Consider the following 14,715-nt stretch of genomic DNA (forward strand, 5'->3'; position numbering starts at 1 on the left):
GCATGAGCCAGGGATAGATTGAATAAGTCCGTCAGGACCCCTGCTAACTCCGCAGCACAAGTTCTGAGCACGCGTCCAGGGATGCCATCGGGGCCCGCAGCTTTGCGTGGATTGATCCTGCTCAGTTCCGCTCTGACATCAGTGGTAGAGAAAGTTAAGGGTTGGTGGCCAGCAGTCAGCTCTACCTTGCTCGCTTGTTCTTGGTTGTCCTTCTCAAACCGAGCATAGAAGTTGTTTAGCTCATTGAGGAAGGAGATGTCGGTTGAGGGGGGAGAGGGATTGATGTAGTTGCTGATGACCTGAATGCCCTGCCACATAGATCGGGGGTTGGAGTTGGAGAAGTGCCCTTCTACCTTCAGCTTGTAGTCGTGTTTGGCTTTCTTAATACCCCGCTTCAGGTTAGCTCTGGCTGTGCTGTAGGTTTGTGCATCCCCCGATCGGAAGGTGATGTTACGGGCCTTCAGCAGGAGACGGACATCCCTATTCATCCAGGGCTTCTGATTAGGGTACATGGTGATCTGTTTCTGGGTGGTGACACTGTCTATAGAGGTGGAGATGTAGTCCAGTACAGATGAGGCATAGCGTTCAATGTCTATGTAGGTCCCAGTCTGAGAAGTGTTCAGGTTCTTCATGGAGAAGCTGTAGAAACAGGTGTTGGTTTTCCTCTCACACTGCTTATTCCCGCCTGTATGGCTGTACATGAGTCCCAGTTGAGATGGTCCAGAGTTTCTGAACCAGTAAACAGTGTGATCCCCATCACAAGTCCACCCAGTATGTACTGTACAATTCAGCATCACAGAACCTTCTGCTTGGATAGAATGTGATGCTGGCTGATCCATAGTCAACCCTGAACCCTCTACAATGACATAACTTTCTAGAAAGTCAAATACTGTTAAATACTGATTTACACAGTAATAGGTGGCTGAGTCTGATAACTCCAAATCTGATATTGTCAGATAAGCTCCTTTGTTACCAGGATGTATTTGGAAACGTGGATTGGTTTTGAAGTCATTCACAAATATCCAAAGTTTACTTGATATCCAGTACATACAGATCAGCCTCGGCTTCTCTCCCAGAATTTGTTTAAACCAAGAGATCCTGGTAGAAACATCATCTCTGTGAAGACACGGCAAAGTCAGGTTCTGTCCAGGTTTGACCAAGATAAAATTGGTCTTCCAATTCAAAGATGGAGAAAATTCCCTTGTAGCTGTTTAAGAGAAAATCAAACAGCAAGCACAAAAGGAGGAAGATTAATATTATTAAGAAATTAATAAGAAAATGTGCAATTAATAATATATACATATATTCACCTCACCAATTTTCTCTAAGCACATCAGACAGAAAACAAACTTTGCAGATGCCATCTTGCTCCAAGTGTTGGGCAGAGTGAAGAGAAGACTGGTTCTTTGTACACTGATAAATGCAGAGCTTGTGTCTGATTGGGCAGCCAGAGATGACTTGAGGGTGTGACATACAGGAAACACGATCACATGTAATCTGGCTGATAAAGATGAAAGATTTGCCTGAGAGAACTAATACGTTTAGCGATCTATTTTCTGTCATTTCTCCCTTAATTGGTGCGAGTGCTGGTGCATAGGCTTGCTACATTTGGGCAGGAAGTGCACGCTGGACTAGTTCATGGCAAGACAAAGATCCAGTGGTTCAAGTAAATATTCAGTAATTAGTTTTATGAAACACTTTTTGACCACTTTCCTTTAGGCGTTTATAATCGCTTGTGTCATGGGGGGAGGGCTGTTGTGTTTTTACTTCAAATTAATGAAGAAAGCCTTGATATATACATCCTTCTCCATGCTGTGCCTTTTTTTGTATCTCGAATTCCCGCTTCTGCAGACACTTCTACTTCCTGTTCAAAGCACATGTCATTTACTTTTCAACCTTTTTTCACACTAAATTACGATGTGATTCGTGTGTGACCTTATATCAACAGCATGGTATACCCACAGTGATTACATTGGTCCTGACGTGATGGTATCATAGAGGTACCTGTTTGCAATAGTATAGTTATGGTTGACTTCATGTGAAATTAACATCACCCCAAACTCAGACTGGTGTCACTACACGAATAAAAAAGTCTTTAATCTATGAAACATATTTTTACAAAGATCAATCAATAACATCACATTCCCGTATGTCAATATTTGAGGTGTGCCTTAAATTGTTTTATGTTGTGCAACATCCTATGCCGTAGTCTGATGCTGTGGCTGTATAGATTATACTGATGAGGTAGCCAATGGATACAAGATATTTCTCAGTGTTAGACTTCTGTGGTCTTGCAAGTTAAGCCCTTGGGCTTCTGATTCATTTCTTATAACCTTTGAGTGTTATTCTGACGCACACATTCTAAAACATTTTCGTATTGTTACAAGTTTTAAAATATTTCTCTACAAAATAAAACTACAACAGCAGAACACACATTATAAATTGAGCATGGCCGAGTGGCCAGTTTGAATTAATTTTCAGCTAAATATCAAGCCTAACTTTTGCTTGTTTTGAATGTTGTAAACTGGGGGTCTACTCGGAACAGACTAAAACATATGGCCACTGGATCAATTCGATTTAAATGGCAAATTGATCATGTGGTGCAATGGAAGGTACAGACAATGATTGTTCAAGTATGTGGAGAGTATGTGCAAGTATACAAATGTTTGTTGTTTTGTGAGGTTGTGTGCATGGGGGGGATGCAGGTATATGTATGTTAGTGTGTAAAGACATTGTGGAAGACATGCATCATCCCAGTTCTTAAGAAGAATCCTCCCAGGGAGCTGAATGTCTTCTGACCAGTGAAACTCACCTCACACCGCAGCACGGGACAAACTTAGCATGATAGTAGTGGACCTGGATTCCTGATTCTCCAGCTACCGTATCTCACTGACAGGCCATGGTATACCAGCCTGAAAGACACTGTGATTAGCAGCACAGGAGCACCCCAGGGCACAGTGCTGGGCCCTCTACTATTAACCCTGTACACATTAGACTTTTACTACAACTTTGAGCTGTGCCAAATTTAGAAGTTTGTCGATGACACAGCCATTGTGGGATGCATCAGGGACAACAAAGAGATGGAGTAACAACAATCAGACGGAGCATAGGAGCCTGTTCATGGAATGCCTGGAGCCACATGAACCATATACACCTCAACGCCTCAAAGACAAAGTAACTAGTCACTGACTTTGGGATGTCTAGACCAAAACTATGACCAGCTCTTAGAGAAAGAGTTGAGGTGGAGGCTGTGGAGTTCTACAAGTACCGTATTTTCATGACTATAAGGCGCACCTAAAACACTGAGATTTTCTCAAAAATTGACGGTGCGCCTTATAATATGGTGCGCCTTGTGTGTGGACTGAGTTCCAAAATCTGCTGTGCGGCTTTGGTGGGTGCACTACGGTAAACGCTCCGCCAATCGATTAGCGGCACACCTACGCATAAGGATCCCCTAAAATGGCGCCAGTCAAGCGAGACACGTATGAATGAGGCTTACTTTAAACTGCAGGACATTAAATATGAAAATATTTAATGAAAATGGCAATCGAGCAATCTTAATATTTTCGCTTTATGAGGAGGTGACATCTCTCCATACGCGCGAGGACAACTGTTGCGCAGCGGCTGCCCGCGGATTACCAGGAGAGGGCGGCCATCTTCCGCACCAACTGCCGCGACAAGATAACTGCGCCCAGCCACATCACCAACATGGATGAGATCCCTTTGACTTTTGACATCCCTTTGACCCACAAAGTGGAGAAAAAGGGACCAGCACGGTGGCGATACGCACAACAAGTCGTCGTTCACCGTGGTTCTCGGCTGCCACGGAAACGGACAGAGCGCTGGATGAAGGAAGGCGAACACTCCTTCACAAAGACTATGAGGCAGCGGCGGGCAAGTTATGCCACCATATGCGGGTGGATTGTAGACGCATGGGCTATGATACCGTCATCATGCATTGGAAGAGCTTTCACAAAATCAACGCTGGACTGTAACTGGTCGGTGAGTCTGATTCAGATGATGAAAAAGAGGAATTTGGGATGTTGGACATTGAAATAGTGCAGCTGTTTAATTCAGATACAGAAGATGAAAACTTTGATGGTTTTGTGGCAGAAGAATTAATATTTTGTTCAATAAATGTGAAGAAACTCACCGTTTTACTTCTGTTGTCATTTTTTACTGTATGTTTTAGCATGCGTCTAATAATACGGTGCGCCTTATATATGTTTTAAATACAGAAATAGCACCTGCAACTGAGACTGCGCCTTTTATTACAGTGAAAATATGGTAGTTCAAAAGTGCCATAATCATAATCTTTTCAAAGATTATGATTATGGCATAACCATAATATTTGTAACGATTATGCTTCATGATTATGGCACTTTGTGATGAGTAATCACAACATGATGAAAGTGGCACAACACAAGGGGAGACACACATGAGGTGAACTAACACAGGGGTGGCACAGTTATGTAGGGGCTAAAATGGCTGCCACAAAGCAAGAAGGTTCCTGCAGTCAGGGGGTTTTTTGTGCAGAGTTTGCCTGTTCTCCCCGTGTCCATGTGCATTGACATTAGAAGTGAATGAGGGCATGAACAGTTGTTTGTCTTTGTGAGTTAGAAGTGGGATAAGCGGCCACCTGTCCCCTAAAAGAGATAAAGAAGTCGAAGACTGATAGAGGGATGGACAAAAATCCCTTGGCCAGTTTTTTCACAATTCTAATAAAACTGTTGAAGGTCTTTTGTTGCAAAATAAAATTTTAATTGATTATATCTTAACGATGGCAGCTGTGACTGCTTTTCATCATGCTGAATGCTGATGCACCAATTAGGAAGCTAACCAAGGTCTGCAGATTGAAAAAGCAGCAGACAGATGTCAAGGTTTCAGTTGTATTGGGAATCTTGAGCAGGTAGTAATTTTTAATTAAATCAAAAATTAATTTGTATTGTGTTCAATTTTGTTATCTGTTTTGTTAGTCTTTATGCCCAAGTTTTACAAAAAGAGGTCAACAAAGATAGCTAAACGTTTTCTAAACTGCTGGCAAATTGGATCCCAAATAAGCAAAAATCGTTCCTAAGAAAAATCGTTCCGGGGGAAGGAGAGACCACGGTGGACACAGCAGGAGTACGCCAACCCTTTGGATAATACTGCCCCTGCCTTAGCATTTCTATGTATCCAAGACATAGCCTGTTGCTGTTTACATGGTCATGATCACATAATGGAGCATTTGTCTCATCCAGTGGGTGTTTTGGTCAACTTAATAGTCCGATGGATATGAATGCTTGTGAAAACGATTGTTGCAGCTTTTGACTTCACAAATTAAGGACTGCAACAGCACGATACAAGCTTTGTCTTCATAAAATGAATATAAATATATGGAGGTAATCTATCATTTGTCGACATGGCCAGAAAAAACAATTTTATTAGGAAAACTTTGTTTCATCGAGATTGATAAATGATACAATTGAAAATGTAGAAACCGATATGAGTAAATTCAAAATACTTAATTAGGTCCTGTGTTAACCTGCAATGACAACAAGACATCTACAGCCTCACAGCAGAGTACACACATTCATTCTGTCTGTTCTGCATTGATCTGTTGGGCTGGTTGTTCCTCAAAGCTGCATAATGGAGGTTGTTTTCCTCTTGGTAGCCCTGGAGATATGTGATAAAGGGTAAGTTAGTGTGTGTAAATAAGGATTATTTATGCATATAAACTTTTTTTAAAAAAATCAAAATTGTCTCCACCTCTGCATTGCTGTGGATGAAGCTTGGACTCTTGACTGAGAGTCTGTTTTAAAACACAGGAAGAGATTTTTTCAAAGTAATTTTCCCAGTTTACCTTTAGGAATCTTCAAAATATATTGCATCAGTTACCCAGAGAGTGATGACTGTTTTTCCTCTTTGTCATAAAAACTGAAATGGATAATAAAACAACCACAATGATGGTAAATATCCAGGCCGCACTGAGGAAATACACCAAAACAAGATGGTTTCCTTCATCTGTAACGAGATGCATCAGAAATTGTGATATCCGCGATGCCGTTTCAGACAATCATTTAAGTATTTCAACAAATTTGTCCTCTCTCTTATATTAAGCTAGTTATGATGTCATTACTGTGTAATTCAGGGAGACAATAGACATCACCAGTCACAAATTATTTTATAAAGTAACAATATAGAAACAGAACCTATACTGACATAAAAAGTAATGAGTTAAAGTGATACTTTGACCAAAAATATTATGTTTTTAAAGGACTGTCACGGTGTCCATGTACAATTCAAACCAGGCTTTAAATTTTACAATTTCTCCTCATTTTAGATACTGAAAGCTCTGTGTAAACAGAGAATTGGGGGATATTTAGGCCATATCTGTTTGAACTGGTAAATGTTTCGATAAAACACTATATATAAACCAACTGAACAGAGCTAATTAGGATAACCTTTTTATGGACACTTAAATAAATTACTGGATGCTGGCTTAATATTTTAAAAATAGATAATATGTAAATAATTTCTACAATATACAGAAAATAATCTGCACAAAATTAGAGCACTCACCCCCACACACCAGCTTGGTTCCATTTCCAAACAGAATGTGTCCACATGCTGCAACAGCACAATAGTAGGTCCCAGTCTGAGAAGTGTTCAGGTTCTTCATGGAGAAGCTGTAGAAACAGGTGTTGGTTTTCCTCTCACACTGCTTATTCCTGCCTGTATGGCTGTACATGAGTCCCAGTTGAGATGGTCCAGAGTTTCTGAACCAGTAAACAGTGTGATCCCCATCACAAGTCCACCCAGTATGGACTGTACAATTCAGCGTCACAGAACCTTCTGCTTGGATAGAATGTGATGCTGGCTGATCTATGGTCAACCCTGAACCTTCTACAATGACATTATAACCTTCTGTAAAGTCAAATACATTTAAATACTGATTTACACAGTAATACGTCGCTGAGTCTGATAACTTCAAATCTGTTATTGTCAGATTAGTTCTATTGTTACCAGGATGTAGTTGGAAACGTGGATTGAAGTCATTAGCACATCTACAATATTTACTTGATATCCTGTACATACAGATCAGAATGGCTGCTCTCCCAGAGTTTCTTTAAACCAAGAGATCCTGGTAGAAAAATCATCTCTGTGAAGACACGGCAAAGTCAGGTTCTGTCCAGGTTTGACCAAGATATAATTGGTCTTCCAATTCAAAGATGGAGAAAATTCCATTGTAGCTGTCCGAGCTAAATCAAATAACAATTAGAAATGAACACCGTTTAATTTTTAAATCTAGAATTTTGCAAATGATGCCATAAATAAACAAAATACAAACAAAAAAGAAATCTCACAAAATTTCTCCAAACATATCAGCCAGAAGATCAACTTTGCAGATGTCATCTTGCTCCAAGTTTTGGGCTGAGTGAAGAGAAGACTGGTCCTTTTTAAACTGATAAATGCTGCACTCGTATCTGATTGGGCAGCTGGAGATGACTCGAGGGTGTGAGATACAGGAAACACGATCACTTGTAATGTCAGATTTGCTTGATAAAATTGATGTTGGAGAAATCAAAGGAAGATTTAAAGGTTAAAAAAACCCACAAGAATTTTTTTGGATTACCTTAAGAATAGGATTTTGCATCATATAAATATAATTCAATTTGAGTTGAGTTATAATGTGCATCATTTCTAACCAATCAACAACAACCAACCAACCAACCAGCAATCATTCTTTTTATTTTTCCATGTTGCAGTAATGCATAAGTAAATGCTCACAGACAGCTTTTGGAAAATGATGCAGCAACGAGGAGGGGTAGCATGGCTCAAACAAGATTGTTCACGTAAGAGGGAGCAGATTCAGGTATTAGTCTGTCGGTCAGCATGAACGACATGATCTTAATGTGGGCAGGTACAGTAGACCTCTATCAGCAGTGAGGTGGCATGGGCCTGCTTTCGTTGGACTATCTGAATTGGTGGAAATATGGGAGATCACCATGACTTGTATCAGCATTTGTAGGTTTAATGGCCTGGTTTTTCTGAGGTTGGATATGGCAAAGTGACAGGATGACAGGGAGACTGATGCTACATGATCACAAAACCTCAGATGATCAACAATCATGACTCCAAGGTTTCATACAGCCTCGATAACAGGCAGGGGCCAATTTTGTGATCTATGTTTTGATGAATGGATAGTTTTGCCAAGGAAAGAAGGAGCTCATTTTCACCATGGTTAAGTTGAAGGTGGTGGCGCTGCATCCATGCAGATATGTCTGAGAGACATGGTGAGATCTAGTCTGAGCCTGAGGGTTAGTCTGGGGAAAATGAGACGCCGAACTGGGTTCCATGTGGAAAGCAGTGGTATAAAACACCATGGGAGACCATGGGATGATTTGCCTGAGCAATGTTGCGTATATGGCAAAGAGCAGCAGCCCCGGCACCGATCCTTGGGTGACCCCAGTGGAGAACTAGTGATGAGCCAAAAGTTGATCATGCCACGACACCCTGAATGAATGCCCAGATAGGTACAATTCAAAACAGGAAAGTCAGAGCAACAGAGCTGAGATCCTCCATATATTCACTATTCATGAAAAAAGTTAATTTGATTGGCTAGCAAGAAGTGACACTGACTGCCCTTGTTTGGAAACCATGAACACGTGCTGAGTGGCTCGCACCTTGTCACAAGCTCAAGTCCACACGATGAAGATGACGTCAAAAGCAATTTCTTAAGAACAATTTCTTAAACCACCTGGCTTCTGGGTTAAAGTTCTTGAATTTGGCTTAAAAGGGGGGGGTGAGGGGTCTACTTAATTAGCAACACAAGAGAGATAAGCACACCTTTATTCACCATAACTGGAAAATGTTTAAAAGAGGGGTTGATTTTGCTCTTACAACAAAAAATTGTGCCCCCATTGCTTTAATTGCTGGTTGATGGGATCCTCTGAATATTCTTAACAATGAATTTCACATGAACCATTACAATAATAATATATCGTCCAAATTTCATCTTGCCAACATTAGCCAACATGCATGAAACCACTCTCTTGCTGCACAAATTTGGATGAAACAGTTGAATCCTGCTATGTTGTAGTTGATCATGATCCTCTTCTCTTGTGAAATTAACTCGACTGATCACAACAGAACCTTTCTTAAGAGAACGCCGCTACAATGGAATATATTTGGTTGTTACTTCTTTGTGGTCAGCTTGAACAGAAACTCTGCGTAGATTTCCTGTCAGCAGCCACACAGACAAAGCACACGTTAAAGCTCGTTAGACTGAGAGCTGATCTTTTACTGGTCGCCACACTGATGGGGTTGTGTCATGCTATGTCTTTATGTCATTTACAAGTAGCGAAATAGTAAGTATAGTATTTGTTTGTCCTGATTGGGAAACATTTCACACTAACTGTTTAACACAAATGAAATCATAGCCATTCTGTCCGTTGAAAGGATACAGTAGAACCTTTTTGCTTGAATTTAAATATAACAGGCGTAGGTGAAATATCAGCATCACCATCTTTGATGACATACTTTACTATCTCATACTTTACTAGCTTTAGATAGCAAAGCTGCTGACGTCGATCCCAAACTATGGACACCATATAGGCCCAATTTTGTCCCATCAAAATTAATCTCATAAAACTTTGGACTGTGAGACAAAGTCGTCTACCCAGAAAAAAAAGAGTGACACGGGAACTCCACTCCCAAAGACCAAAATTCCTGAACCTTCCTCAGATGTACAGATCTGATAAAGTGTCTGTCTTTGTGGTGGTTTGCGACACCTACCACAACCACATTGCCTCTTATAGAGTTGAGTACATTTGATGTGGATCTAAACTGAAAACATTTTTTTATTTCTGTCAATTTTCAAGCAAGACTCGAGCAGGCTGCCCTTCCTGTATTCAACTTCTGACTTGTTTTTCCACTAATGGAACTCTGAGGTTTGCGCCACCTTCACTGCAGCAGTGAAAAGTAAATGTGAGACGTAACATTCATGCTCAACATGCAGAATATTTATAGATTGTCTTCATGGACCTGAGTTGTTTTTGTTAAAGAGACCCATTTCCACATCCTCAGAAAAATGTATCCAAAAAGTTAATTAGCTTCCTTTGATTGAACTTTGATATATTGTTTACATTCCTCTTAGTTTTATAATTGATACTGAGCCATCATTAATGGGATTTTTTTTTTAACCCGATACAGCAGCATTCGAGGTCCCCTCCATCATGTTAGTATAGTAAAAAAACCGGAGAAAGGTTTAGTTATATATAATTAATTTATTTACAGGTCATATGATTCTTTCAAAATAGTCTAGAGATAGTAGATAAGTTACCGTGGTGTCAGCACCTGCAGAACTGATGAGAGGAGGGCTCAGGACGCAGCCTGAGCATGTGCTCACTCTGAACATGTTTGATATGTGGGCTAGAGAATTAATTGGGAATTCAGTAAAAAGATCAGAAATATGCGCAGCGCATTCATTTGAAGCATATTTACATGTGTTCAGGTCAGTTTTGGTTTGAGCCGCAGCACAGCAGAGAGGTTACTGCGTTCAAATGAAGCACACCGTGATTGTGGTCTGTATGTGCTTGAATTGTCAAAGCTGTGTTCAGATCACACTTCCTGAGTCATGCAGCTTGACAGCAGGAGGTTAGTCGCACAAAGGAAAAGGAGATCAGTTAAACTAGTCTGTTAATTCTTACACTTTACGCTTTATTGCAGAATTATTTTCACTCTTTGCCCACATGCTCAATATTTGTGTGCAGTTAGCTACCTTTCAAAGAACAGTTATGCAGATTTGTTGGCTGACATGCAACTGTGGCAACAAAGACCTGCATTACAAAGGAAATGCTGTTTGAACAGTTGTCTACTGCAGCCACAAATTAGTTAAATAGACAGAGACTGCAGCAGGTATCAGCAGCAACGATTGCTTGTTGTACTCAAGTTGTATGGTGGAGATTCAAATGTCATGTAACTGTGGAAAAATGGGATTTTCTTACAGCAGCAGAATTAGAAACATTTGAGGAGACATCTTACCCTAAACCGATGACACACAAGAACTTTTCCAGTTAATTTATTTTGTACAGACTGAGAAAAAAAACAAAATTAAATACACTCATGAGGTGACCTTACAAACACTTGCACCGCCCTCTTCCTTTGTGGAAGACATGTAAACACAAAAGCCATGAAAACGTCAGAGCCAACAAAGACCATCTAGGTCAAAACCCGTTTTGACATCCTGTACAAGAGCCGATAAAACCACCATGATGAACCTGATGAGGTGAGCTTGATCAGAGCAGGAGCTCAGACACAAAGTGAGAAAATGATTTTCTTTCAACTCAGTTGGCTGCAGGATGTTTTACACATCAACACAGGTGTTGGGGGGGAACAACCATCTTTATTTTTTTCATTTGAAATAGAGAAAAGAGATTTAACAAAAACATTAATTAGGTATGTTTTTGATTGATTTTATTGAGCTCAGCTGGAATCACAGAATCTTCTTGAGTTAAATTGTCCATTTTTGTGTGTTGTGTTTCTTAAAGTGGGAACTGCAATAGTGCACACTTTTACCTCCACTTTCTATAATTGCTTTTCACATCGCTCTGCACCAAAGTCACCAAATGTGTTGTGATGTGACACCACATGCACCTCAACCACTAATCAGGAACCTTTTAGAATGTTTAAAGGTTCCTTTTCCAAGTTTGAAAAAAAAAAATCTGCACAGACCAAATATTACAAGGATATCCAAAGACACTAACAATTGCATTTGTGTACGATTAAGTAATAGATATGGCTGACATCATTTTCATGGGACTACCAGATTTGTACCACACACAGGTGGGATGATGTCTGTTGAGATGATGACTGTTCAGGATTCATTCATTAAAGCTAAAGGCCTGATTGCAGAATCAGATCTTAATTGTATGAACATCTCGGTTATATTTCAAGTAATGTTGAGAAGATAATAAACCCTAAACCCATCATCTGAAAAAAGTCGGAGTAGCATGGTCTCCAAAATAAAAGTGATATTTCAGAGGTTTCGATAAATTAAAATTGCTCTTACAATGTGTTTCCACTCACGAGTGTTTTAGATAAGAGCTCTGAGGTTCTTCAGAAATCTTATCTTGTGAGTCTCACATTTGCGGGTTTGCTGCTGAGACTCAGGCCCAGGTGATGTATACCAAAGTACATTAAACAGCAAAAATATTATTCATGCAAACTGGCAGTTGAAATCACTTTATGTTGGCGTTTTTTAAAAAAAGATATTCTCCTTTATTTAAGAAAAAAATACAATCTTGACAGGTTTGTATAGGTTGATCAAGCATTACATACACTTAAAAAGTTACTTTTTATACACATTGAACACAGAATTAAGAATATGAACAGTATTAAGAACAAAGTAATTAAACTCACTAAACACACATGTGTACATCATTCACCAAAAGCTGAAACATGTTTAGCGATGATGCTTTACTCTTCTGTACACACATTCTTCGTTTATGGCTCCATCTGCCTTTGTTCTGTCGGTCATACTCGTCCGTAAGGCAGCATAGTGGAGAACATCCTCATTTGTGTGGCCCTTTTGTTGAAACAGAAAATAGGAAATACCTATATGATGCACAGCAATCAGGATGTTTTTATTATTAGATAACAAGTACCTCTTCATTTGTGGTAGGATCATCTGAATATCTCAAGATACTTCCTGAACAACAAAAACCGTAATTGTGTCATTGTGTTTGACTTACTTTAAGTTCACAAAAACTTTTACCTCCCTGCGGCCGCTTTGGCCTTGTAGATATTGCACAGTAAGACAGCCATGAAACTGGCCAGAATGGTGGTGAACGCCAATGCCCACTCAGAATATCAGAAGATAGATATCATGCAGATGCAGAGAGATTAGATGATGCATTGTCTCATATTTAATTTCTTAGATGAAACCGACTCACCCTCCGCTCCGGGTGGCTTTTGGGTAGCTTTAGAAAGTGTCCACATGTTACAACAGCACAATCAACAGCCAGGTTGTTTGCTGGCAAACTGTAGAAACAAGTGTTGTTTTTCCATGTGTAAAGAGCTCCTGGATCAGATTTTCAGATGTTTCTCAGCTGGTATGCACCGTGTTCTTGGTCAATGGCTCTGCCATGTGCAGTGCAGTTGAACCTAACAGCACCTTCTGACTGATTCAAGTGATATTCTGGTCTCTGGATAAAGACTGGGATGTTCAAACCTGAACCCTTTATGATGATTGTAATTCCATCTTTGAATTCAAGTTTTTCTGAAAAGCTACTAACGCAGTAGTACGTTCCTGTATCAGAGTGCTGTAAATTGGCAATCATCAAGTGATTTTGTTCTTTCTTTGCATTCAGTGCAAAACGTGGATTGTTAACAAATTCATCATAAAACTTTGCACTTTCATCAAAGGTATAGAAGCTCGACACAAGCCTTGGAACGTCCCCCATTATTTCTTTATACCAATAATACTTTGCTACAAAATAAGATCTGATGAAACATCCCAAAGTTACACTGTCACCAATAGCTGCTGTAAAGTTTTTGTCTTTATCAACCATCAGAACAGTCATCTCACCTGAAAAAAACAGAACAAACAAAGCTTTGAATTATTTTGAGGGTTGTTTGTTTCTTTCCATATTAAAAATATAAATGAGAGCGCTCCAGTGCTAAGAGTCACCATATTAGATAGATAATACAAGAATAATAAATCACTCACCCATCTTCCCAGCAATAACACATGTCAGATAGAAAACAAACGTAAATACCATTGTGTTGCTGTGCTGAATGAAAACTAATTTGTCCTTTCCTCCACTCAAGCCTGAGTTTACTGACTGGCTGTGATTGGCCGACCCGGTTTCTTTGTATGTCTTATTAAGGAAACAAGGGTATGAGTTTCTCTGAGACCTTGTGACGTGTTGATTTTTTTAGACGCACTCGTGGAAAAGTACATGAAAAAAACATACGAAGGCTTCTGTTTGAATCCAAGAATGACACATCTGGGTTTGCATTGATCCTTGCAACTTAAACAGTCAATTTTTAGTAACAGTTTGGGAAAACATAATGCATCTGTATCAGGACTGGATGGTCAGGAGCCATTTCACAGGCAATAATTAGCAAAAATCACAGATCATAAACTCACAAAACATAATTCTAATGATCCTTTTACTTCTCAACTTCATATATTTCCCAGGCTTGTCCAGTAGAGCAATGCAAAGAGAGTAAAAATCATGTGTACATCAGAATATATTAATGCAAGTTTGTTATGATATGATTAGCTGGGTAATTAAAGTCACTGTCAAGTCACGAGAGCATTGTGATTCAGAAAACTAAATGCCATATTTGAAAAACCCTTCAGCAGCGAAAGTATCTTTGTTCTAAAAAAGAAATAATAAATCCTGCAAGCAAAGCAATAACTGAGTCCTGTCACCATCTGTTCTGCCATAAGCAGGACAATGCTGCCACTCCCGTCACTCTCTCCACAGCCTAATGCCTGACTTTCCACCACTCATTCCTGGACTCATTTCCTTTTACTGACCCTTACTGTTCCATGTTACAACCAGTCTAGGAGCTCTGAGCCTAACACAAACCCCCAGCTTCCTCAAGGTCTAAGTGACCAATGACACAAAGTTAATCAAAAGTTAACATGGGTGATCATTTATACCAAGGATCATTCCAAAAATCAAAATTCAAAAGGTTTTATCAGCACAAATATCCTCAGAG

General features: G+C 39.7%; 2 pseudogenes; both read right to left on the bottom strand.

The window, feature by feature from the left end:
• LOC130523407 (uncharacterized) overlaps positions 1-14,715 on the bottom strand; it is a 49,800-nt pseudogene that overhangs the window by 20,284 nt on the left and 14,801 nt on the right.
• LOC130521998 (uncharacterized) lies at positions 5,824-7,239 on the bottom strand (annotated as a pseudogene).

Source organism: Takifugu flavidus, chromosome 3 (genome assembly GCF_003711565.1).
Source record: "Takifugu flavidus isolate HTHZ2018 chromosome 3, ASM371156v2, whole genome shotgun sequence".
Taxonomy (NCBI): Eukaryota; Metazoa; Chordata; class Actinopteri; order Tetraodontiformes; family Tetraodontidae; genus Takifugu; species Takifugu flavidus.